We start from the raw sequence: 26,979 nt of genomic DNA on the forward strand, positions 1-26,979 counted from the left end.
TTAGCTTCGCCTCCTCATGAACCGGCGGAACCTTTAACCGTTCCGGGTCCTATGCACTCTCCGTGTTTGGTTCATCGCTCATCTCTACATTACGCCGAGCTCAACTAGTATTGTTCGTTTCACCGTTTGATGCGAGATCGGGGTATACCCGGTACCGCGGTACTTCCCACCCAGGTTGGATGGCCGTACAACACTCAAGAAGTAACAACGTGCCGGTGCTAAGCACCGTCTCCTCAAGATCTACGAGTTCTGACACCTCTAGGCTACTTGACCCTTTTCCCGGTGGGTGCAAGTCACTCTACTCCGAGCCCTGGGACACCTTCCCAGGGTGTTTTCCATGTACCACTAACCCTTGGTTGGACACCTCTTGGCTACTAGACCCCTTTCCCGGTGGGTGCAAGTCACCGTGCGGAACCTTTCGGCCGCTCTCCCTAGGACTGTGTTGTAGGCAAGCACAGTGGTTCCGCGACCTAGAGACAGCGGCATCCCTTGTTACTGCTACTCCGAGCCCTGGGACACCTTCCCAGGGTGTTTTCCAAGTACCACTAGCCTCTGGTTGACCATCGGTGGAGGTAGGTGATTTACCCCAAAACCACCCTAGGTCACCGTTCCGACCACCCAGCTACCGTTAAAACGCCTCCGGACACCAGGACACACCTTCCCGGTACCAGAACCAGTCGTAGTTGCCGTCACCCAAATTTCATACAACCGTCACCCACGGGCCGAAACACCTTGCCACTACATGGGTCTAGTATTAGGTCCTAGGGTCTCTTTTCGACAACTCCCGACCTCCCTGATATCGAATCGTCAGTTTACATGAGGAGGCTAAACTTTCTATGACGACTCAGTACAACCATACCTCCCTATAATAGTGAAATGTCAAATTCTAGGGCTTTTTGGCCATGGAAAATTCTGAAGCTCGGCACGAGCAAACATGACCCATGCTTGTATCTCCGAAACTATGAGTCTGACAGTTTTGCACCCTTCTGCGGAAAGTTGTGTCTCGGTAAGCCTAAAAAGTCAGTAGAACACCACGAAACGATCCGACCACTCCTTCGACCTGTTTTGGGGTTTTGCAGTTTTCCATGGGGTATTTTGTATGGGGAAAACCGACCCATGCCCGTATCTCCGTACCTAAGCGTCTGACGGTCTTGAACCCCTTTAGGTAAAAGTTGCATTTCGTCGAGCTGAACATTTCACTAGAACATCGCGAAACGATCCGACGACTCCTTCTGGGAGTTTTTGGGGTCGGAAGGTTTTCTGGGACTTAGTCTCTGGAGCAACATTTCTGAAGCTCGGCACGAGCAACCACGCACGTGTCTTATATCTCCGTAAGTAAGGGTCTGACGGTCTTGGACACCTTTAGCAAAAAGTTGCGCCCTATCGAATGGAACATTTCACTAGAACACCACGAAACGATCCGACCACTCCTTCGACCTGTTTTGGGGTTTTGCAGTTTTCCATGGGGTATTTTGTATGGGGAAAACCGACCCATGCCCGTATCTCCGTACCTAAGCGTCTGACGGTCTTGGACCCCTTTAGGTAAAAGTTGCATACCGTCGAGCTGAACATTTCACTAGAACATCGCGAAACGATCCGACGACTCCTTCTGGGAGTTTTTGGGGTCCGAAGGTTTTCTGGGACTTAGTCTCTGGAGCAACATTTCTGAAGCTCGGCACGAGCAACCACGCACGTGTCTTATATCTCCGTAAGTAAGGGTCTGACGGTCTTGGACACCTTTAGCAAAAAGTTGCGCCCTATCGAATGAAACATTTCACTAGAACACCACGAAACGATCCGACCACTCCTTCGACCTGTTTTGGGGTTTTGCAGTTTTCCATGGGGTATTTTGTATGGGGAAAACCGACCCATGCCCGTATCTCCGTACCTAAGCGTCTGACGGTCTTGGACCCCTTTAGGTAAAAGTTGCATTTTGTCGAGCTGAACATTTCACTAGAACATCGCGAAACGATCCGACGACTTCTTCTGGGAGTTTTTGGGGTCCGAAGGTTTTCTGGGACTTAGTCTCTGGAGCAACATTTCTGAAGCTCGGCACGAACAACCACGCACGTGTCTTATATCTCCGTAAGTAAGGGTCTGACGGTCTTGGACGCCTTTAGCAAAAAGTTGCGTCCTATCGAATGGAACATTTCACTAGAACACCACGAAACGATCCGACCACTCCTTCGACCTGTTTTGGGGTTTTGCAGTTTTCCATGGGGTATTTTGTATGGGGAAAACCGACCCATGCCCGTATCTCCGTACCTAAGCGTCTGACGGTCTTGGACCCCTTTAGGTAAAAGTTGCATTTCGTCGAGCTGAACATTTCACTAGAACATCGCGAAACGATCCGACGACTCCTTCTGGGAGTTTTTGGGGTCGGAAGGTTTTCTGGGACTTAGTCTCTGGAGCAACATTTCTGAAGCTCGGCACGGGCAACCACGCACGTGTCTTATATCTCCGTAAGTAAGGGTCTGACGGTCTTGGACACCTTTAGCAAAAAGTTGCGTATAACCATCCTCGTCAATACTCTCGAACACTGTAACTCGATCCGACCACTCCTGGGTACACTTTTGTGGGTTGCCAGTTTCGGTTGGGACTTAGTCTCTGGAGACCAAATTCTAAAGCTCGGCGTGGGTACCGACTTTTCGTGCACGTCCGAGGGCCTCGACCGCCCCGAGAACCCGGACCTTCAGGATTTTGGCCATTTTTGAGGGTGCACAAAAGTGTTCGTAATCAACCTCGGATTGTACTTTTCATCATCTAGGGGCACCGTAGGGACCGAAAAAAGTGGTTTCGCATGATAGTCCACCTCGACGCATGTCGACCCTTGCGCGACCCCGACCTTCAGGATTTTGCTCTACGGAAGGGGGTCTACTTGTGCGCAACCCCGACCTTCAGGATTTTGCTCTACGGAAGGGGGTGCACAAAAGTGTTCGTAATCAACCTCGGATTGTACTTTTCATCATCTAGGGGCACCGTAGGGACCGAAAAAAGTGGTTTCGCATGATAGTCCACCTCGACCCATGTCGACCCTTGCGCGACCCCGACCTTCAGGATTTTGCTCTACGGAAGGGGGTCGACTTGTACGCAACCCCGACCTTCAGGATTTTGCTCTACGGAAGGGGGTGCACACTTGTGCGACCCCGACCTTCAGGATTTTGCTCTACGGAAGGGGGTGCACAAAAGTGTTCGTAATCATCCTCGGATTGTACTTTTCATCATCTAGGGGCACCGTAGGGACCGAAAAAAGTGGTTTCGCATGATAGTCCACCTCGACGCATGTCGACCCTTGCGCGACCCCGACCTTCAGGATTTTGCTCTACGGAAGGGGGTCTACTTGTGCGCAACCCCGACCTTCAGGATTTTGCTCTACGGAAGGGGGTGCACAAAAGTGTTCGTAATCAACCTCGGATTGTACTTTTCATCATCTAGGGGCACCGTAGGGACCGAAAAAAGTGGTTTCGCATGATAGTCCACCTCGACCCATGTCGACCCTTGCGCGACTCCGACCTTCAGGATTTTGCTCTACGGAAGGGGGTGCACAAAAGTGTTCGTAATCAACCTCGGATTGTACTTTTCATCATCTAGGGGCACCGTAGGGACCGAAAAAAGTGGTTTCGCATGATAGTCCACCTCGACCCATGTCGACCCTTGCGCGACCCCGACCTTCAGGATTTTGCTCTACGGAAGGGGGTCTACTTGTGCGCAACCCCGACCTTCAGGATTTTGCTCTACGGAAGGGGGTGCACAAAAGTGTTCGTAATCAACCTCGGATTGTACTTTTCATCATCTAGGGGCACCGTAGGGACCGAAAAAAGTGGTTTCGCATGATAGTCCACCTCGACCCATGTCGACCCTTGCGCGACCCCGACCTTCAGGATTTTGCTCTACGGAAGGGGGTCTACTTGTGCGCAACCCCGACCTTCAGGATTTTGCTCTACGGAAGGGGGTGCACAAAAGTGTTCGTAATCAACCTCGGATTGTACTTTTCATCATCTAGGGGCACCGTAGGGACCGAAAAAAGTGGTTTCGCATGATAGTCCACCTCGACCCATGTCGACCCTTGCGCGACCCCGACCTTCAGGATTTTGCTCTACGGAAGGGGGTCTACTTGTGTGCAACCCCGACCTTCAGGATTTTGCTCTACGGAAGGGGGTGCACAAAAGTGTTCGTAATCAACCTCGGATTGTACTTTTCATCATCTAGGGGCACCGTAGGGACCGAAAAAAGTGGTTTCGCATGATAGTCCACCTCGACCCATGTCGACCCTTGCGCGACCCCGACCTTCAGGATTTTGCTCTACGGAAGGGGGTGCACAAAAGTGTTCGTAATCAACCTCGGATTGTACTTTTCATCATCTAGGGGCACCGTAGGGACCGAAAAAAGTGGTTTCGCATGATAGTCCACCTCGACCCATGTCGACCCTTGCGCGACCCCGACCTTCAGGATTTTGCTCTACGGAAGGGGGTGCACAAAAGTGTTCGTAATCAACCTCGGATTGTACTTTTCATCATCTAGGGGCACCGTAGGGACCGAAAAAAGTGGTTTCGCATGATAGTCCACCTCGACCCATGTCGACACTTGCGCGACCCCGACCTTCAGGATTTTGCTCTACGGAAGGGGGTCTACTTGTGCGCAACCCCGACCTTCAGGATTTTGCTCTACGGAAGGGGGTGCACAAAAGTGTTCGTAATCAACCTCGGATTGTACTTTTCATCATCTAGGGGCACCGTAGGGACCGAAAAAAGTGGTTTCGCATGATAGTCCACCTCGACCCATGTCGACACTTGCGCGACCCCGACCTTCAGGATTTTGCTCTACGGAAGGGGGTGCACAAAAGTGTTCGTAATCAACCTCGGATTGTACTTTTCATCATCTAGGGGCACCGTAGGGACCGAAAAAAGTGGTTTCGCATGATAGTCCACCTCGACCCATGTCGACCCTTGCGCGACCCCGACCTTCAGGATTTTGCTCTACGGAAGGGGGTGCACAAAAGTGTTCGTAATCAACCTCGGATTGTACTTTTCATCATCTAGGGGCACCGTAGGGACCGAAAAAAGTGGTTTCGCATGATAGTCCACCTCGACCCATGTCGACCCTTGCGCGACCCCGACCTTCAGGATTTTGCTCTACGGAAGGGGTCTACTTGTGCGCAACCCCGACCTTCAGGATTTTGCTCTACGGAAGGGGGTGCACAAAAGTGTTCGTAATCAACCTCGGATTGTACTTTTCATCATCTAGGGGCACCGTAGGGACCGAAAAAAGTGGTTTCGCATGATAGTCCACCTCGACCCATGTCGACCCTTGCGCGACCCCGACCTTCAGGATTTTGCTCTACGGAAGGGGGTCGACTTGTGCGGAACCCCGACCTTCAGGATTTTGCTCTACGGAAGGGGGTGCACAAAAGTGTTCGTAATCAACCTCGGATTGTACTTTTCATCATCTAGGGGCACCGTAGGGACCGAAAAAAGTGGTTTCGCATGATAGTCCACCTCGACCCATGTCGACCCTTGCGCGACCCCGACCTTCAGGATTTTGCTCTACGGAAGGGGGTCTACTTGTGCGCAACCCCGACCTTCAGGATTTTGCTCTACGGAAGGGGGTGCACAAAAGTGTTCGTAATCAACCTCGGATTGTACTTTTCATCATCTAGGGGCACCGTAGGGACCGAAAAAAGTGGTTTCGCATGATAGTCCACCTCGACCCATGTCGACCCTTGCGCGACCCCGACCTTCAGGATTTTGCTCTACGGAAGGGGGTGCACAAAAGTGTTCGTAATCAACCTCGGATTGTACTTTTCATCATCTAGGGGCACCGTAGGGACCGAAAAAAGTGGTTTCGCATGATAGTCCACCTCGACCCATGTCGACCCTTGCGCGACCCCGACCTTCAGGATTTTGCTCTACGGAAGGGGGTCGACTTGTGCGCAACCCCGACCTTCAGGATTTTGCTCTACGGAAGGGGGTGCACAAAAGTGTTCGTAATCAACCTCAGATTGTACTTTTCATCATCTAGGGGCACCGTAGGGACCGAAAAAAGTGGTTTCGCATGATAGTCCACCTCGACCCATGTCGACCCTTGCGCGACCCCGACCTTCAGGATTTTGCTCTACGGAAGGGGGTCTACTTGTGCGCAACCCCGACCTTCAGGATTTTGCTCTACGGAAGGGGGTGCACAAAAGTGTTCGTAATCAACCTCGGATTGTACTTTTCATCATCTAGGGGCACCGTAGGGACCGAAAAAAGTGGTTTCGCATGATAGTCCACCTCGACCCATGTCGACCCTTGCGCGACCCCGACCTTCAGGATTTTGCTCTACGGAAGGGGGTCTACTTGTGTGCAACCCCGACCTTCAGGATTTTGCTCTACGGAAGGGGGTGCACAAAAGTGTTCGTAATCAACCTCGGATTGTACTTTTCATCATCTAGGGGCACCGTAGGGACCGAAAAAAGTGGTTTCGCATGATAGTCCACCTCGACCCATGTCGACCCTTGCGCGACCCCCGACCTTCAGGATTTTGCTCTACGGAAGGGGGTGCACAAAAGTGTTCGTAATCAACCTCGGATTGTACTTTTCATCATCTAGGGGCACCGTAGGGACCGAAAAAAAGTGGTTTCGCATGATAGTCCACCTCGACCCATGTCGACACTTGCGCGACCCCGACCTTCAGGATTTTGCTCTACGGAAGGGGGTGCACAAAAGTGTTCGTAATCAACCTCGGATTGTACTTTTCATCATCTAGGGGCACCGTAGGGACCGAAAAAAGTGGTTTCGCATGATAGTCCACCTCGACCCATGTCGACCCTTGCGCGACCCCGACCTTCAGGATTTTGCTCTACGGAAGGGGGTCTACTTGTGCGCAACCCCGACCTTCAGGATTTTGCTCTACGGAAGGGGGTGCACAAAAGTGTTCGTAATCAACCTCGGATTGTACTTTTCATCATCTAGGGGCACCGTAGGGACCGAAAAAAAGTGGTTTCGCATGATAGTCCACCTCGACCCATGTCGACCCTGCGCGACCCCGACCTTCAGGATTTTGCTCTACGGAAGGGGGGTCTACTTGTGCGCAACCCCGATCTTCAGGATTTTGCTCTACGGAAGGGGGTGCACAAAAGTGTTCGTAATCAACCTCGGATTGTACTTTTCATCATCTAGGGGCAACCGTAGGGACCGAAAAAAAGTGGTTTCGCATGATAGTCCACCTCGACCCATGTCGACCCTTGCGCGACCCCGACCTTCAGGATTTTGCTCTACGGAAGGGGGTGCACAAAAGTGTTCGTAATCAACCTCGGATTGTACTTTTCATCATCTAGGGGCACCGTAGGGACCGAAAAAAGTGGTTTCGCATGATAGTCCACCTCGACCCATGTCGACCCTTGCGCGACCCCGACCTTCAGGATTTTGCTCTACGGAAGGGGGTGCACCACTTGTGCGACCCCGACCTTCAGGATTTTGCTCTACGGAAGGGGGTGCACAAAAGTGTTCGTAATCAACCTCGGATTGTACTTTTCATCATCTAGGGGCACCGTAGGGACCGAAAAAAAGTGGTTTCGCATGATAGTCCACCTCGACCCATGTCGACCCTTGCGCGACCCCGACCTTCAGGATTTTGCTCTACGGAAGGGGGTCGACTTGTGCGCAACCCCGACCTTCAGGATTTTGCTCTACGGAAGGGGGTGCACAAATGTGTTCGTAATCAACCTCGGATTGTACTTTTCATCATCTAGGGGCACCGTAGGGACCGAAAAAAGTGGTTTCGCATGATAGTCCACCTCGACCCATGTCGACCTTGCGCGACCCCGACCTTCAGGATTTTGCTCTACGGAAGGGGGTCGACTTGTGCGCAACCCCGACCTTCAGGATTTTGCTCTACGGAAGGGGGTCGACTTGTGCGCAACCCCGACCTTCAGGATTTTGCTCTACGGAAGGGGGTGCACAAAAGTGTTCGTAATCAACCTCGGATTGTACTTTTCATCATCTAGGGGCACCGTAGGGACCGAAAAAAGTGGTTTCGCATGATAGTCCACCTCGACCCATGTCGACCCTTGCGCGACCCCCGACCTTCAGGATTTTGCTCTACGGAAGGGGGGTGCACAAAAGTGTTCGTAATCAACCTCGGATTGTACTTTTCATCATCTAGGGGCACCGTAGGGACCGAAAAAAGTGGTTTCGCATGATAGTCCACCTCGACCCATGTCGACCCTTGCGCGACCCCCGACCTTCAGGATTTTGCTCTACGGAAGGGGGTCTACTTTGTGCGCAACCCCGACCTTCAGGATTTTGCTCTACGGAAGGGGGTGCACAAAAGTGTTCGTAATCAACCTCGGATTGTACTTTTCATCATCTAGGGGCACCGTAGGGACCGAAAAAAGTGGTTTCGCATGATAGTCCACCTCGACCCATGTCGACCCTTGCGCGACCCCGACCTTCAGGATTTTGCTCTACGGAAGGGGGTGCACAAAAGTGTTCGTAATCAACCTCGGATTGTACTTTTCATCATCTAGGGGCACCGTAGGGACCGAAAAAAGTGGTTTCGCATGATAGTCCACCTCGACCCATGTCGACCCTTGCGCGACCCCGACCTTCAGGATTTTGCTCTACGGAAGGGGGTCGACTTGTGCGCAACCCCGACCTTCAGGATTTTGCTCTACGGAAGGGGGTGCACAAAAGTGTTCGTAATCAACCTCGGATTGTACTTTTCATCATCTAGGGGCACCGTAGGGACCGAAAAAAGTGGTTTCGCATGATAGTCCACCTCGACCCATGTCGACCCTTGCGCGACCCCGACCTTCAGGATTTTGCTCTACGGAAGGGGGTGCACACTTGTGCGACCCCGACCTTCAGGATTTTGCTCTACGGAAGGGGGTGCACAAAAGTGTTCGTTATCAACCTCGGATTGTACTTTTCATCATCTAGGGGCACCGTAGGGACCGAAAAAAGTGGTTTCGCATGATAGTCCACCTCGACCCATGTCGACCCTTGCGCGACCCCGACCTTCAGGATTTTGCTCTACGGAAGGGGGTCGACTTGTGCGCAACCCCGACCTTCAGGATTTTGCTCTACGGAAGGGGGTGCACAAAAGTGTTCGTAATCAACCTCGGATTGTACTTTTCATCATCTAGGGGCACCGTAGGGACCGAAAATAGTGGTTTCGCATGATAGTCCACCTCGACCCATGTCGACCCTTGCGCGACCCCGACCTTCAGGATTTTGCTCTACGGAAGGGGTCTACCCTTGCGCGACCCCGACCTTCAGGATTTTGCTCTACGGAAGGGGGTGCACAAAAGTGTTCGTAATCAACCTCGGATTGTACTTTTCATCATCTAGGGGCACCGTAGGGACCGAAAAAAGTGGTTTCGCATGATAGTCCACCTCGACCCATGTCGACCCTTGTGCGACCCCGACCTTCAGGATTTTGCTCTACGGAAGGGGGTGCACAAAAGTGTTCGTAATCAACCTCGGATTGTACTTTTCATCATCTAGGGGCACCGTAGGGACAGAAAAAAGTGGTTTCGCATGATAGTCCACCTCGACCCATGTCGACCCTTGCGCGACCCCGACCTTCAGGATTTTGCTCTACGGAAGGGGGTGCACAAAAGTGTTCGTAATCAACCTCGGATTGTACTTTTCATCATCTAGGGGCACCGTAGGGACCGAAAAAAGTGGTTTCGCATGATAGTCCACCTCGACCCATGTCGACCCTTGCGCGACCCCGACCTTCAGGATTTTGCTCTACGGAAGGGGGTCGACTTGTGCGCAACCCCGACCTTCAGGATTTTGCTCTACGGAAGGGGGTGCACAAAAGTGTTCGTAATCAACCTCGGATTGTACTTTTCATCATCTAGGGGCACCGTAGGGACCGAAAATAGTGGTTTCGCATGATAGTCCACCTCGACCCATGTCGACCCTTGCGCGACCCCGACCTTCAGGATTTTGCTCTACGGAAGGGGGTCGACTTGTGCGCAACCCCGACCTTCAGGATTTTGCTCTACGGAAGGGGGTGCACAAAAGTGTTCGTAATCAACCTCGGATTGTACTTTTCATCATCTAGGGGCACCGTAGGGACCGAAAAAAGTGGTTTCGCATGATAGTCCACCTCGACCCATGTCGACCCTTGCGCGACCCCGACCTTCAGGATTTTGCTCTACGGAAGGGGGTGCACAAAAGTGTTCGTAATCAACCTCGGATTGTACTTTTCATCATCTAGGGGCACCGTAGGGACCGAAAAAAGTGGTTTCGCATGATAGTCCACCTCGACCCATGTCGACCCTTGTGCGACCCCGACCTTCAGGATTTTGCTCTACGGAAGGGGGTGCACAAAAGTGTTCGTAATCAACCTCGGATTGTACTTTTCATCATCTAGGGGCACCGTAGGGACAGAAAAAAGTGGTTTCGCATGATAGTCCACCTCGACCCATGTCGACCCTTGCGCGACCCCGACCTTCAGGATTTTGCTCTACGGAAGGGGGTGCACAAAAGTGTTCGTAATCAACCTCGGATTGTACTTTTCATCATCTAGGGGCACCGTAGGGACCGAAAAAAGTGGTTTCGCATGATAGTCCACCTCGACCCATGTCGACCCTTGCGCGACCCCGACCTTCAGGATTTTGCTCTACGGAAGGGGGTCGACTTGTGCGCAACCCCGACCTTCAGGATTTTGCTCTACGGAAGGGGGTGCACAAAAGTGTTCGTAATCAACCTCGGATTGTACTTTTCATCATCTAGGGGCACCGTAGGGACCGAAAAAAGTGGTTTCGCATGATAGTCCACCTCGACCCATGTCGACCCTTGCGCGACCCCGACCTTCAGGATTTTGCTCTACGGAAGGGGGTCGACTTGTGCGCAACCCCGACCTTCAGGATTTTGCTCTACGGAAGGGGGTGCACAAAAGTGTTCGTAATCAACCTCGGATTGTACTTTTCATCATCTAGGGGCACCGTAGGGACCGAAAAAAGTGGTTTCGCATGATAGTCCACCTCGACCCATGTCGACCCTTGCGCGACCCCGACCTTCAGGATTTTGCTCTACGGAAGGGGGTCTACTTGTGCGCAACCCCGACCTTCAGGATTTTGCTCTACGGAAGGGGGTGCACAAAAGTGTTCGTAATCAACCTCGGATTGTACTTTTCATCATCTAGGGGCACCGTAGGGACCGAAAAAAGTGGTTTCGCATGATAGTCCACCTCGACCCATGTCGACCCTTGCGCGACCCCGACCTTCAGGATTTTGCTCTACGGAAGGGGGTCTACTTGTGCGCAACCCCGACCTTCAGGATTTTGCTCTACGGAAGGGGGTGCACACTTGTGCGACCCCGACCTTCAGGATTTTGCTCTACGGAAGGGGGTGCACAAAAGTGTTCGTAATCAACCTCGGATTGTACTTTTCATCATCTAGGGGCACCGTAGGGACCGAAAAAAGTGGTTTCGCATGATAGTCCACCTCGACCCATGTCGACCCTTGCGCGACCCCGACCTTCAGGATTTTGCTCTACGGAAGGGGGTCTACTTGTGCGCAACCCCGACCTTCAGGATTTTGCTCTACGGAAGGGGGTGCACAAAAGTGTTCGTAATCAACCTCGGATTGTACTTTTCATCATCTAGGGGCACCGTAGGGACCGAAAAAAGTGGTTTCGCATGATAGTCCACCTCGACCCATGTCGACCCTTGCGCGACCCCGACCTTCAGGATTTTGCTCTACGGAAGGGGGTCGACTTGTGCGCAACCCCGACCTTCAGGATTTTGCTCTACGGAAGGGGGTGCACAAAAGTGTTCGTAATCAACCTCGGATTGTACTTTTCATCATCTAGGGGCACCGTAGGGACCGAAAAAAGTGGTTTCGCATGATAGTCCACCTCGACCCATGTCGACCCTTGCGCGACCCCGACCTTCAGGATTTTGCTCTACGGAAGGGGTCTACCCTTGCTCGACCCCGACCTTCAGGATTTTGCTCTACGGAAGGGGGTCGACTTGTGCGCAACCCCGACCTTCAGGATTTTGCTCTACGGAAGGGGGTGCACAAAAGTGTTCGTAATCAACCTCGGATTGTACTTTTCATCATCTAGGGGCACCGTAGGGACCGAAAAAAGTGGTTTCGCATGATAGTCCACCTCGACCCATGTCGACCCTTGCGCGACCCCGACCTTCAGGATTTTGCTCTACGGAAGGGGGTGCACAAAAGTGTTCGTAATCAACCTCGGATTGTACTTTTCATCATCTAGGGGCACCGTAGGGACCGAAAAAAGTGGTTTCGCATGATAGTCCACCTCGACCCATGTCGACCCTTGCGCGACCCCGACCTTCAGGATTTTGCTCTACGGAAGGGGGTCTACTTGTGCGCAACCCCGACCTTCAGGATTTTGCTCTACGGAAGGGGGTGCACAAAAGTGTTCGTAATCAACCTCGGATTGTACTTTTCATCATCTAGGGGCACCGTAGGGACCGAAAAAAGTGGTTTCGCATGATAGTCCACCTCGACCCATGTCGACCCTTGCGCGACCCCGACCTTCAGGATTTTGCTCTACGGAAGGGGGTCGACTTGTGCGCAACCCCGACCTTCAGGATTTTGCTCTACGGAAGGGGGTGCACAAAAGTGTTCGTAATCAACCTCGGATTGTACTTTTCATCATCTAGGGGCACCGTAGGGACCGAAAAAAGTGGTTTCGCATGATAGTCCACCTCGACCCATGTCGACCCTTGCGCGACCCCGACCTTCAGGATTTTGCTCTACGGAAGGGGGTGCACACTTGTGCGCAACCCCGACCTTCAGGATTTTGCTCTACGGAAGGGGGTGCACAAAAGTGTTCGTAATCAACCTCGGATTGTACTTTTCATCATCTAGGGGCACCGTAGGGACCGAAAAAAGTGGTTTCGCATGATAGTCCACCTCGACCCATGTCGACCCTTGCGCGACCCCGACCTTCAGGATTTTGCTCTACGGAAGGGGGTGCACAAAAGTGTTCGTAATCAACCTCGGATTGTACTTTTCATCATCTAGGGGCACCGTAGGGACCGAAAAAAGTGGTTTCGCATGATAGTCCACCTCGACCCATGTCGACCCTTGCGCGACCCCGACCTTCAGGATTTTGCTCTACGGAAGGGGGTCTACTTGTGCGCAACCCCGACCTTCAGGATTTTGCTCTACGGAAGGGGGTGCACAAAAGTGTTCGTAATCAACCTCGGATTGTACTTTTCATCATCTAGGGGCACCGTAGGGACCGAAAAAAGTGGTTTCGCATGATAGTCCACCTCGACCCATGTCGACCCTTGCGCGACCCCGACCTTCAGGATTTTGCTCTACGGAAGGGGGTGCACAAAAGTGTTCGTAATCAACCTCGGATTGTACTTTTCATCATCTAGGGGCACCGTAGGGACCGAAAAAAGTGGTTTCGCATGATAGTCCACCTCGACCCATGTCGACCCTTGCGCGACCCCGACCTTCAGGATTTTGCTCTACGGAAGGGGGTGTACACTTGTGCGACCCCGACCTTCAGGATTTTGCTCTACGGAAGGGGGTGCACAAAAGTGTTCGTAATCAACCTCGGATTGTACTTTTCATCATCTAGGGGCACCGTAGGGACCGAAAAAAGTGGTTTCGCATGATAGTCCACCTCGACCCATGTCGACCCTTGCGCGACCCCGACCTTCAGGATTTTGCTCTACGGAAGGGGGTGCACAAAAGTGTTCGTAATCAACCTCGGATTGTACTTTTCATCATCTAGGGGCACCGTAGGGACCGAAAAAAGTGGTTTCGCATGATAGTCCACCTCGACCCATGTCGACCCTTGCGCGACCCCGACCTTCAGGATTTTGCTCTACGGAAGGGGGTGCACAAAAGTGTTCGTAATCAACCTCGGATTGTACTTTTCATCATCTAGGGGCACCGTAGGGACCGAAAAAAGTGGTTTCGCATGATAGTCCACCTCGACCCATGTCGACCCTTGCGCGACCCCGACCTTCAGGATTTTGCTCTACGGAAGGGGGTGCACAAAAGTGTTCGTAATCAACCTCGGATTGTACTTTTCATCATCTAGGGGCACCGTAGGGACCGAAAAAAGTGGTTTCGCATGATAGTCCACCTCGACCCATGTCGACCCTTGCGCGACCCCGACCTTCAGGATTTTGCTCTACGGAAGGGGGTGCACAAAAGTGTTCGTAATCAACCTCGGATTGTACTTTTCATCATCTAGGGGCACCGTAGGGACCGAAAAAAGTGGTTTCGCATGATAGTCCACCTCGACCCATGTCGACCCTTGCGCGACCCCGACCTTCAGGATTTTGCTCTACGGAAGGGGGTCGACTTGTGCGCAACCCCGACCTTCAGGATTTTGCTCTACGGAAGGGGGTGCACAAAAGTGTTCGTAATCAACCTCGGATTGTACTTTTCATCATCTAGGGGCACCGTAGGGACCGAAAAAAGTGGTTTCGCATGATAGTCCACCTCGACCCATGTCGACCCTTGCGCGACCCCGACCTTCAGGATTTTGCTCTACGGAAGGGGGTCTACTTGTGCGCGACCCCGACCTTCAGGATTTTGCTCTACGGAAGGGGGTGCACAAAAGTGTTCGTAATCAACCTCGGATTGTACTTTTCATCATCTAGGGGCACCGTAGGGACCGAAAAAAGTGGTTTCGCATGATAGTCCACCTCGACCCATGTCGACCCTTGCGCGACCCCGACCTTCAGGATTTTGCTCTACGGAAGGGGGTCGACTTGTGCGCAACCCCGACCTTCAGGATTTTGCTCTACGGAAGGGGGTGCACAAAAGTGTTCGTAATCAACCTCGGATTGTACTTTTCATCATCTAGGGGCACCGTAGGGACCGAAAATAGTGGTTTCGCATGATAGTCCACCTCGACCCATGTCGACCCTTGCGCGACCCCGACCTTCAGGATTTTGCTCTACGGAAGGGGTCTACCCTTGCGCGACCCCGACCTTCAGGATTTTGCTCTACGGAAGGGGGTGCACAAAAGTGTTCGTAATCAACCTCGGATTGTACTTTTCATCATCTAGGGGCACCGTAGGGACCGAAAAAAGTGGTTTCGCATGATAGTCCACCTCGACCCATGTCGACCCTTGCGCGACCCCGACCTTCAGGATTTTGCTCTACGGAAGGGGGTGCACAAAAGTGTTCGTAATCAACCTCGGATTGTACTTTTCATCATCTAGGGACACCGTAGGGACCGAAAAAAGTGGTTTCGCATGATAGTCCACCTCGACCCATGTCGACCCTTGCGCGACCCCGACCTTCAGGATTTTGCTCTACGGAAGGGGGTCGACTTGAGCGCGACCCCGACCTTCAGGATTTTGCTCTACGGAAGGGGGTGCACAAAAGTGTTCGTAATCAACCTCGGATTGTACTTTTCATCATCTAGGGGCACCGTAGGGACCGAAAAAAGTGGTTTCGCATGATAGTCCACCTCGACCCATGTCGACCCTTGCGCGACCCCGACCTTCAGGATTTTGCTCTACGGAAGGGGGTGCACACTTGTGCGACCCCGACCTTCAGGATTTTGCTCTACGGAAGGGGGTGCACAAAAGTGTTCGTAATCAACCTCGGATTGTACTTTTCATCATCTAGGGGCACCGTAGGGACCGAAAAAAGTGGTTTCGCATGATAGTCCACCTCGACCCATGTCGACCCTTGCGCGACCCCGACCTTCAGGATTTTGCTCTACGGAAGGGGGTCGACTTGTGCGCAACCCCGACCTTCAGGATTTTGCTCTACGGAAGGGGGTGCACAAAAGTGTTCGTAATCAACCTCGGATTGTACTTTTCATCATCTAGGGGCACCGTAGGGACCGAAAATAGTGGTTTCGCATGATAGTCCACCTCGACCCATGTCGACCCTTGCGCGACCCCGACCTTCAGGATTTTGCTCTACGGAAGGGGGTGCACACTTGTGCGACCCCGACCTTCAGGATTTTGCTCTACGGAAGGGGGTGCACAAAAGTGTTCGTAATCAACCTCGGATTGTACTTTTCATCATCTAGGGGCACCGTAGGGACCGAAAAAAGTGGTTTCGCATGATAGTCCACCTCGACCCATGTCGACCCTTGCGCGACCCCGACCTTCAGGATTTTGCTCTACGGAAGGGGGTCGACTTGTGCGCAACCCCGACCTTCAGGATTTTGCTCTACGGAAGGGGGTGCACAAAAGTGTTCGTAATCAACCTCGGATTGTACTTTTCATCATCTAGGGGCACCGTAGGGACCGAAAATAGTGGTTTCGCATGATAGTCCACCTCGACCCATGTCGACCCTTGCGCGACCCCGACCTTCAGGATTTTGCTCTACGGAAGGGGTCTACCCTTGCGCGACCCCGACCTTCAGGATTTTGCTCTACGGAAGGGGGTGCACAAAAGTGTTCGTAATCAACCTCGGATTGTACTTTTCATCATCTAGGGGCACCGTAGGGACCGAAAAAAGTGGTTTCGCATGATAGTCCACCTCGACCCATGTCGACCCTTGCGCGACCCCGACCTTCAGGATTTTGCTCTACGGAAGGGGGTGCACAAAAGTGTTCGTAATCAACCTCGGATTGTACTTTTCATCATCTAGGGACACCGTAGGGACCGAAAAAAGTGGTTTCGCATGATAGTCCACCTCGACCCATGTCGACCCTTGCGCGACCCCGACCTTCAGGATTTTGCTCTACGGAAGGGGGTCTACTTGTGCGCAACCCCGACCTTCAGGATTTTGCTCTACGGAAGGGGGTGCACAAAAGTGTTCGTAATCAACCTCGGATTGTACTTTTCATCATCTAGGGGCACCGTAGGGACCGAAAAAAGTGGTTTCGCATGATAGTCCACCTCGACCCATGTCGACCCTTGCGCGACCCCGACCTTCAGGATTTTGCTCTACGGAAGGGGGTCGACTTGAGCGCGACCCCGACCTTCAGGATTTTGCTCTACGGAAGGGGGTGCACAAAAGTGTTCGTAATCAACCTCGGATTGTACTTTTCATCATCTAGGGGCACCGTAGGGACCGAAAAAAGTGGTTTCGCATGATAGTCCACCTCGACCCATGTCGACCCTTGCGCGACCCCGACCTTCAGGATTTTGCTCTACGGAAGGGGGTGCACACTTGTGCGACCCCGACCTTCAGGATTTTGCTCTACGGAAGGGGGTGCACAAAAGTGTTCGTAATCAACCTCGGATTGTACTTTTCATCATCTAGGGGCACCGTAGGGACCGAAAAAAGTGGTTTCGCATGATAGTCCACCTCGACCCATGTCGACCCTTGCGCGACCCCGACCTTCAGGATTTTGGCCATTTTTGGGGGTGCACAAAAGTGTTCGTAATCAACCTCGGATTGTACTTTTCATCATCTAGGGGCACCGTAGGGACCGAAAAAAGTGGTTTCGCATGATAGTCCACCTCGACCCATGTCGACCCTTGCGCGACCCCGACCTTCAGGATTTTGCTCTACGGAAGGGGGTGCACACTTGTGCGACCCCGACCTTCAGGATTTTGCTCTACGGAAGGGGGTGCACAAAAGTGTTCGTAATCAACCTCGGATTGTACTTTTCATCATCTAGGGGCACCGTAGGGACCGAAAAAAGTGGTTTCGCATGATAGTCCACCTCGACCCATGTCGACCCTTGCGCGACCCCGACCTTCAGGATTTTGCTCTACGGAAGGGGGTCGACTTGTGCGCAACCCCGACCTTCAGGATTTTGCTCTACGGAAGGGGGTGCACAAAAGTGTTCGTAATCAACCTCGGATTGTACTTTTCATCATCTAGGGGCACCGTAGGGACCGAAAATAGTGGTTTCGCATGATAGTCCACCTCGACCCATGTCGACCCTTGCGCGACCCCGACCTTCAGGATTTTGCTCTACGGAAGGGGTCTACCCTTGCGCGACCCCGACCTTCAGGATTTTGCTCTACGGAAGGGGGTGCACAAAAGTGTTCGTAATCAACCTCGGATTGTACTTTTCATCATCTAGGGGCACCGTAGGGACCGAAAAAAGTGGTTTCGCATGATAGTCCACCTCGACCCATGTCGACCCTTGCGCGACCCCGACCTTCAGGATTTTGCTCTACGGAAGGGGTCTACCCTTGCGCGACCCCGACCTTCAGGATTTTGCTCTACGGAAGGGGGTGCACAAAAGTGTTCGTAATCAACCTCGGATTGTACTTTTCATCATCTAGGGGCACCGTAGGGACCGAAAAAAGTGGTTTCGCATGATAGTCCACCTCGACCCATGTCGACCCTTGCGCGACCCCGACCTTCAGGATTTTGCTCTACGGAAGGGGGTCTACTTGTGCGCAACCCCGACCTTCAGGATTTTGCTCTACGGAAGGGGGTGCACAAAAGTGTTCGTAATCAACCTCGGATTGTACTTTTCATCATCTAGGGGCACCGTAGGGACCGAAAAAAGTGGTTTCGCATGATAGTCCACCTCGACCCATGTCGACCCTTGCGCGACCCCGACCTTCAGGATTTTGCTCTACGGAAGGGGGTCTACTTGTGCGCAACCCCGACCTTCAGGATTTTGCTCTACGGAAGGGGGTGCACAAAAGTGTTCGTAATCAACCTCGGATTGTACTTTTCATCATCTAGGGGCACCGTAGGGACCGAAAAAAGTGGTTTCGCATGATAGTCCACCTCGACCCATGTCGACCCTTGCGCGACCCCGACCTTCAGGATTTTGCTCTACGGAAGGGGTCTACCCTTGCGCGACCCCGACCTTCAGGATTTTGCTCTACGGAAGGGGGTGCACACTTGTGCGACCCCGACCTTCAGGATTTTGCTCTACGGAAGGGGGTCTACTTGTGCGCAACCCCGACCTTCAGGATTTTGCTCTACGGAAGGGGGTGCACAAAAGTGTTCGTAATCAACCTCGGATTGTACTTTTCATCATCTAGGGGCACCGTAGGGACCGAAAAAAGTGGTTTCGCATGATAGTCCACCTCGACCCATGTCGACCCTTGCGCGACCCCGACCTTCAGGATTTTGCTCTACGGAAGGGGGTGCACAAAAGTGTTCGTAATCAACCTCGGATTGTACTTTTCATCATCTAGGGGCACCGTAGGGACCGAAAAAAGTGGTTTCGCATGATAGTCCACCTCGACCCATGTCGACCCTTGCGCGACCCCGACCTTCAGGATTTTGCTCTACGGCAGGGGGTCGACTTGTGCGCAACCCCGACCTTCAGGATTTTGCTCTACGGAAGGGGGTGCACAAAAGTGTTCGTAATCATCCTCGGATTGTACTTTTCATCATCTAGGGGCACCGTAGGGACCGAAAAAAGTGGTTTCGCATGATAGTCCACCTCGACCCATGTCGACCCTTGCGCGACCCCGACCTTCAGGATTTTGCTCTACGGAAGGGGTCTACCCTTGCGCGACCCCGACCTTCAGGATTTTGCTCTACGGAAGGGGGTGCACAAAAGTGTTCGTAATCAACCTCGGATTGTACTTTTCATCATCTAGGGGCACCGTAGGGACCGAAAAAAGTGGTTTCGCATGATAGTCCACCTCGACCCATGTCGACCCTTGCGCGACCCCGACCTTCAGGATTTTGCTCTACGGAAGGGGGTGCACAAAAGTGTTCGTAATCAACCTCGGATTGTACTTTTCATCATCTAGGGGCACCGTAGGGACCGAAAAAAGTGGTTTCGCATGATAGTCCACCTCGACCCATGTCGACCCTTGCGCGACCCCGACCTTCAGGATTTTGCTCTACGGAAGGGGGTCTACTTGTGCGCAACCCCGACCTTCAGGATTTTGCTCTACGGAAGGGGGTGCACAAAAGTGTTCGTAATCAACCTCGGATTGTACTTTTCATCATCTAGGGGCACCGTAGGGACCGAAAAAAGTGGTTTCGCATGATAGTCCACCTCGACCCATGTCGACCCTTGCGCGACCCCGACCTTCAGGATTTTGCTCTACGGAAGGGGTCTACCCTTGCGCGACCCCGACCTTCAGGATTTTGCTCTACGGAAGGGGGTGCACAAAAGTGTTCGTAATCAACCTCGGATTGTACTTTTCATCATCTAGGGGCACCGTAGGGACCGAAAAAAGTGGTTTCGCATGATAGTCCACCTCGACCCATGTCGACCCTTGCGCGACCCCGACCTTCAGGATTTTGCTCTACGGAAGGGGGTGCACAAAAGTGTTCGTAATCAACCTCGGATTGTACTTTTCATCATCTAGGGGCACCGTAGGGACCGAAAAAAGTGGTTTCGCATGATAGTCCACCTCGACCCATGTCGACCCTTGCGCGACCCCGACCTTCAGGATTTTGCTCTACGGAAGGGGGTCGACTTGTACGCAACCCCGACCTTCAGGATTTTGCTCTACGGAAGGGGGTGCACAAAAGTGTTCGTAATCAACCTCGGATTGTACTTTTCATCATCTAGGGGCACCGTAGGGACCGAAAAAAGTGGTTTCGCATGATAGTCCACCTCGACCCATGTCGACCCTTGCGCGACCCCGACCTTCAGGATTTTGCTCTACGGAAGGGGGTCTACTTGTGCGCAACCCCGACCTTCAGGATTTTGCTCTACGGAAGGGGGTGCACAAAAGTGTTCGTAATCAACCTCGGATTGTACTTTTCATCATCTAGGGGCACCGTAGGGACCGAAAAAAGTGGTTTCGCATGATAGTCCACCTCGACCCATGTCGACCCTTGCGCGACTCCGACCTTCAGGATTTTGCTCTACGGAAGGGGGTGCACAAAAGTGTTCGTAATCAACCTCGGATTGTACTTTTCATCATCTAGGGGCACCGTAGGGACCGAAAAAAGTGGTTTCGCATGATAGTCCACCTCGACCCATGTCGACCCTTGCGCGACCCCGACCTTCAGGATTTTGCTCTACGGAAGGGGGTCTACTTGTGCGCAACCCCGACCTTCAGGATTTTGCTCTACGGAAGGGGGTGCACAAAAGTGTTCGTAATCAACCTCGGATTGTACTTTTCATCATCTAGGGGCACCGTAGGGACCGAAAAAAGTGGTTTCGCATGATAGTCCACCTCGACCCATGTCGACCCTTGCGCGACCCCGACCTTCAGGATTTTGCTCTACGGAAGGGGGTGCACACTTGTGCGACCCCGACCTTCAGGATTTTGCTCTACGGAAGGGGGTGCACAAAAGTGTTCGTAATCAACCTCGGATTGTACTTTTCATCATCTAGGGGCACCGTAGGGACCGAAAAAAGTGGTTTCGCATGATAGTCCACCTCGACCCATGTCGACCCTTGCGCGACCCCGACCTTCAGGATTTTGCTCTACGGAAGGGGGTGCACAAAAGTGTTCGTAATCAACCTCGGATTGTACTTTTCATCATCTAGGGGCACCGTAGGGACCGAAAAAAGTGGTTTCGCATGATAGTCCACCTCGACCCATGTCGACCCTTGCGCGACCCCGACCTTCAGGATTTTGCTCTACGGAAGGGGGTCTACTTGTGCGCAACCCCGACCTTCAGGATTTTGCTCTACGGAAGGGGGTGCACAAAAGTGTTCGTAATCAACCTCGGATTGTACTTTTCATCATCTAGGGGCACCGTAGGGACCGAAAAAAGTGGTTTCGCATGATAGTCCACCTCGACCCATGTCGACCCTTGCGCGACCCCGACCTTCAGGATTTTGCTCTACGGAAGGGGGTGCACAAAAGTGTTCGTAATCAACCTCGGATTGTACTTTTCATCATCTAGGGGCACCGTAGGGACCGAAAAAAGTGGTTTCGCATGATAGTCCACCTCGACCCATGTCGACCCTTGCGCGACCCCGACCTTCAGGATTTTGCTCTACGGCAGGGGGTCGACTTGTGCGCAACCCCGACCTTCAGGATTTTGCTCTACGGAAGGGGGTGCACAAAAGTGTTCGTAATCATCCTCGGATTGTACTTTTCATCATCTAGGGGCACCGTAGGGACCGAAAAAAGTGGTTTCGCATGATAGTCCACCTCGACCCATGTCGACCCTTGCGCGACCCCGACCTTCAGGATTTTGCTCTACGGAAGGGGTCTACCCTTGCGCGACCCCGACCTTCAGGATTTTGCTCTACGGAAGGGGGTGCACAAAAGTGTTCGTAATCAACCTCGGATTGTACTTTTCATCATCTAGGGGCACCGTAGGGACCGAAAAAAGTGGTTTCGCATGATAGTCCACCTCGACCCATGTCGACCCTTGCGCGACCCCGACCTTCAGGATTTTGCTCTACGGAAGGGGGTGCACAAAAGTGTTCGTAATCAACCTCGGATTGTACTTTTCATCATCTAGGGGCACCGTAGGGACCGAAAAAAGTGGTTTCGCATGATAGTCCACCTCGACCCATGTCGACCCTTGCGCGACCCCGACCTTCAGGATTTTGCTCTACGGAAGGGGGTCTACTTGTGCGCAACCCCGACCTTCAGGATTTTGCTCTACGGAAGGGGGTGCACAAAAGTGTTCGTAATCAACCTCGGATTGTACTTTTCATCATCTAGGGGCACCGTAGGGACCGAAAAAAGTGGTTTCGCATGATAGTCCACCTCGACCCATGTCGACCCTTGCGCGACCCCGACCTTCAGGATTTTGCTCTACGGAAGGGGTCTACCCTTGCGCGACCCCGACCTTCAGGATTTTGCTCTACGGAAGGGGGTGCACAAAAGTGTTCGTAATCAACCTCGGATTGTACTTTTCATCATCTAGGGGCACCGTAGGGACCGAAAAAAGTGGTTTCGCATGATAGTCCACCTCGACCCATGTCGACCCTTGCGCGACCCCGACCTTCAGGATTTTGCTCTACGGAAGGGGGTGCACAAAAGTGTTCGTAATCAACCTCGGATTGTACTTTTCATCATCTAGGGGCACCGTAGGGACCGAAAAAAGTGGTTTCGCATGATAGTCCACCTCGACCCATGTCGACCCTTGCGCGACCCCGACCTTCAGGATTTTGCTCTACGGAAGGGGGTCGACTTGTACGCAACCCCGACCTTCAGGATTTTGCTCTACGGAAGGGGGTGCACAAAAGTGTTCGTAATCAACCTCGGATTGTACTTTTCATCATCTAGGGGCACCGTAGGGACCGAAAAAAGTGGTTTCGCATGATAGTCCACCTCGACCCATGTCGACCCTTGCGCGACCCCGACCTTCAGGATTTTGCTCTACGGAAGGGGGTCTACTTGTGCGCAACCCCGACCTTCAGGATTTTGCTCTACGGAAGGGGGTGCACAAAAGTGTTCGTAATCAACCTCGGATTGTACTTTTCATCATCTAGGGGCACCGTAGGGACCGAAAAAAGTGGTTTCGCATGATAGTCCACCTCGACCCATGTCGACCCTTGCGCGACTCCGACCTTCAGGATTTTGCTCTACGGAAGGGGGTGCACAAAAGTGTTCGTAATCAACCTCGGATTGTACTTTTCATCATCTAGGGGCACCGTAGGGACCGAAAAAAGTGGTTTCGCATGATAGTCCACCTCGACCCATGTCGACCCTTGCGCGACCCCGACCTTCAGGATTTTGCTCTACGGAAGGGGGTGCACACTTGTGCGACCCCGACCTTCAGGATTTTGCTCTACGGAAGGGGGTGCACAAAAGTGTTCGTAATCAACCTCGGATTGTACTTTTCATCATCTAGGGGCACCGTAGGGACCGAAAAAAGTGGTTTCGCATGATAGTCCACCTCGACCCATGTCGACCCTTGCGCGACCCCGACCTTCAGGATTTTGCTCTACGGAAGGGGGTGCACAAAAGTGTTCGTAATCAACCTCGGATTGTACTTTTCATCATCTAGGGGCACCGTAGGGACCGAAAAAAGTGGTTTCGCATGATAGTCCACCTCGACCCATGTCGACCCTTGCGCGACCCCGACCTTCAGGATTTTGCTCTACGGAAGGGGGTGCACACTTGTGCGACCCCGACCTTCAGGATTTTGCTCTACGGAAGGGGGTGCACAAAAGTGTTCGTAATCAACCTCGGATTGTACTTTTCATCATCTAGGGGCACCGTAGGGACCGAAAAAAGTGGTTTCGCATGATAGTCCACCTCGACCCATGTCGACCCTTGCGCGACCCCGACCTTCAGGATTTTGCTCTACGGAAGGGGGTGCACAAAAGTGTTCGTAATCAACCTCGGATTGTACTTTTCATCATCTAGGGGCACCGTAGGGACCGAAAAAAGTGGTTTCGCATGATAGTCCACCTCGACCCATGTCGACCCTTGCGCGACCCCGACCTTCAGGATTTTGCTCTACGGAAGGGGGTCTACTTGTGCGCAACCCCGACCTTCAGGATTTTGCTCTACGGAAGGGGGTGCACAAAAGTGTTCGTAATCAACCTCGGATTGTACTTTTCATCATCTAGGGGCACCGTAGGGACCGAAAAAAGTGGTTTCGCATGATAGTCCACCTCGACCCATGTCGACCCTTGCGCGACCCCGACCTTCAGGATTTTGCTCTACGGAAGGGGGTGCACAAAAGTGTTCGTAATCAACCTCGGATTGTACTTTTCATCATCTAGGGGCACCGTAGGGACCGAAAAAAGTGGTTTCGCATGATAGTCCACCTCGACCCATGTCGACCCTTGCGCGACCCCGACCTTCAGGATTTTGCTCTACGGCAGGGGGTCGACTTGTGCGCAACCCCGACCTTCAGGATTTTGCTCTACGGAAGGGGGTGCACAAAAGTGTTCGTAATCATCCTCGGATTGTACTTTTCATCATCTAGGGGCACCGTAGGGACCGAAAAAAGTGGTTTCGCATGATAGTCCACCTCGACCCATGTCGACCCTTGCGCGACCCCGACCTTCAGGATTTTGCTCTACGGAAGGGGGTCGACTTGTGCGCAACCCCGACCTTCAGGATTTTGCTCTACGGAAGGGGGTGCACAAAAGTGTTCGTAATCAACCTCAGATTGTACTTTTCATCATCTAGGGGCACCGTAGGGACCGAAAAAAGTGGTTTCGCATGATAGTCCACCTCGACCCATGTCGACCCTTGCGCGACCCCGACCTTCAGGATTTTGCTCTACGGAAGGGGGTCTACTTGTGCGCAACCCCGACCTTCAGGATTTTGCTCTACGGAAGGGGGTGCACAAAAGTGTTCGTAATCAACCTCGGATTGTACTTTTCATCATCTAGGGGCACCGTAGGGACCGAAAAAAGTGGTTTCGCATGATAGTCCACCTCGACCCATGTCGACCCTTGCGCGACCCCGACCTTCAGGATTTTGCTCTACGGAAGGGGGTCTACTTGTGTGCAACCCCGACCTTCAGGATTTTGCTCTACGGAAGGGGGTGCACAAAAGTGTTCGTAATCAACCTCGGATTGTACTTTTCATCATCTAGGGGCACCGTAGGGACCGAAAAAAGTGGTTTCGCATGATAGTCCACCTCGACCCATGTCGACCCTTGCGCGACCCCGACCTTCAGGATTTTGCTCTACGGAAGGGGGTGCACAAAAGTGTTCGTAATCAACCTCGGATTGTACTTTTCATCATCTAGGGGCACCGTAGGGACCGAAAAAAGTGGTTTCGCATGATAGTCCACCTCGACCCATGTCGACACTTGCGCGACCCCGACCTTCAGGATTTTGCTCTACGGAAGGGGGTGCACAAAAGTGTTCGTAATCAACCTCGGATTGTACTTTTCATCATCTAGGGGCACCGTAGGGACCGAAAAAAGTGGTTTCGCATGATAGTCCACCTCGACCCATGTCGACCCTTGCGCGACCCCGACCTTCAGGATTTTGCTCTACGGAAGGGGGTCTACTTGTGCGCAACCCCGACCTTCAGGATTTTGCTCTACGGAAGGGGGTGCACAAAAGTGTTCGTAATCAACCTCGGATTGTACTTTTCATCATCTAGGGGCACCGTAGGGACCGAAAAAAGTGGTTTCGCATGATAGTCCACCTCGACCCATGTCGACCCTTGCGCGACCCCGACCTTCAGGATTTTGCTCTACGGAAGGGGGTCTACTTGTGCGCAACCCCGATCTTCAGGATTTTGCTCTACGGAAGGGGGTGCACAAAAGTGTTCGTAATCAACCTCGGATTGTACTTTTCATCATCTAGGGGCACCGTAGGGACCGAAAAAAGTGGTTTCGCATGATAGTCCACCTCGACCCATGTCGACCCTTGCGCGACCCCGACCTTCAGGATTTTGCTCTACGGAAGGGGGTGCACAAAAGTGTTCGTAATCAACCTCGGATTGTACTTTTCATCATCTAGGGGCACCGTAGGGACCGAAAAAAGTGGTTTCGCATGATAGTCCACCTCGACCCATGTCGACCCTTGCGCGACCCCGACCTTCAGGATTTTGCTCTACGGAAGGGGGTCTACTTGTGCGCAACCCCGACCTTCAGGATTTTGCTCTACGGAAGGGGGTGCACAAAAGTGTTCGTAATCAACCTCGGATTGTACTTTTCATCATCTAGGGGCACCGTAGGGACCGAAAAAAGTGGTTTCGCATGATAGTCCACCTCGACCCATGTCGACCCTTGCGCGACCCCGACCTTCAGGATTTTGCTCTACGGAAGGGGGTCGACTTGTGCGGAACCCCGACCTTCAGGATTTTGCTCTACGGAAGGGGGTGCACAAAAGTGTTCGTAATCAACCTCGGATTGTACTTTTCATCATCTAGGGGCACCGTAGGGACCGAAAAAAGTGGTTTCGCATGATAGTCCACCTCGACCCATGTCGACCCTTGCGCGACCCCGACCTTCAGGATTTTGCTCTACGGAAGGGGGTGCACAAAAGTGTTCGTAATCAACCTCGGATTGTACTTTTCATCATCTAGGGGCACCGTAGGGACCGAAAAAAGTGGTTTCGCATGATAGTCCACCTCGACCCATGTCGACCCTTGCGCGACCCCGACCTTCAGGATTTTGCTCTACGGAAGGGGGTGCACAAAAGTGTTCGTAATCAACCTCGGATTGTACTTTTCATCATCTAGGGGCACCGTAGGGACCGAAAAAAGTGGTTTCGCATGATAGTCCACCTCGACCCATGTCGACCCTTGCGCGACCCCGACCTTCAGGATTTTGCTCTACGGAAGGGGGT

The sequence above is a fragment of the Anopheles nili genome (genome assembly GCF_943737925.1).
Source record: "Anopheles nili chromosome X unlocalized genomic scaffold, idAnoNiliSN_F5_01 X_unloc_6, whole genome shotgun sequence".
Taxonomy (NCBI): Eukaryota; Metazoa; Arthropoda; class Insecta; order Diptera; family Culicidae; genus Anopheles; species Anopheles nili.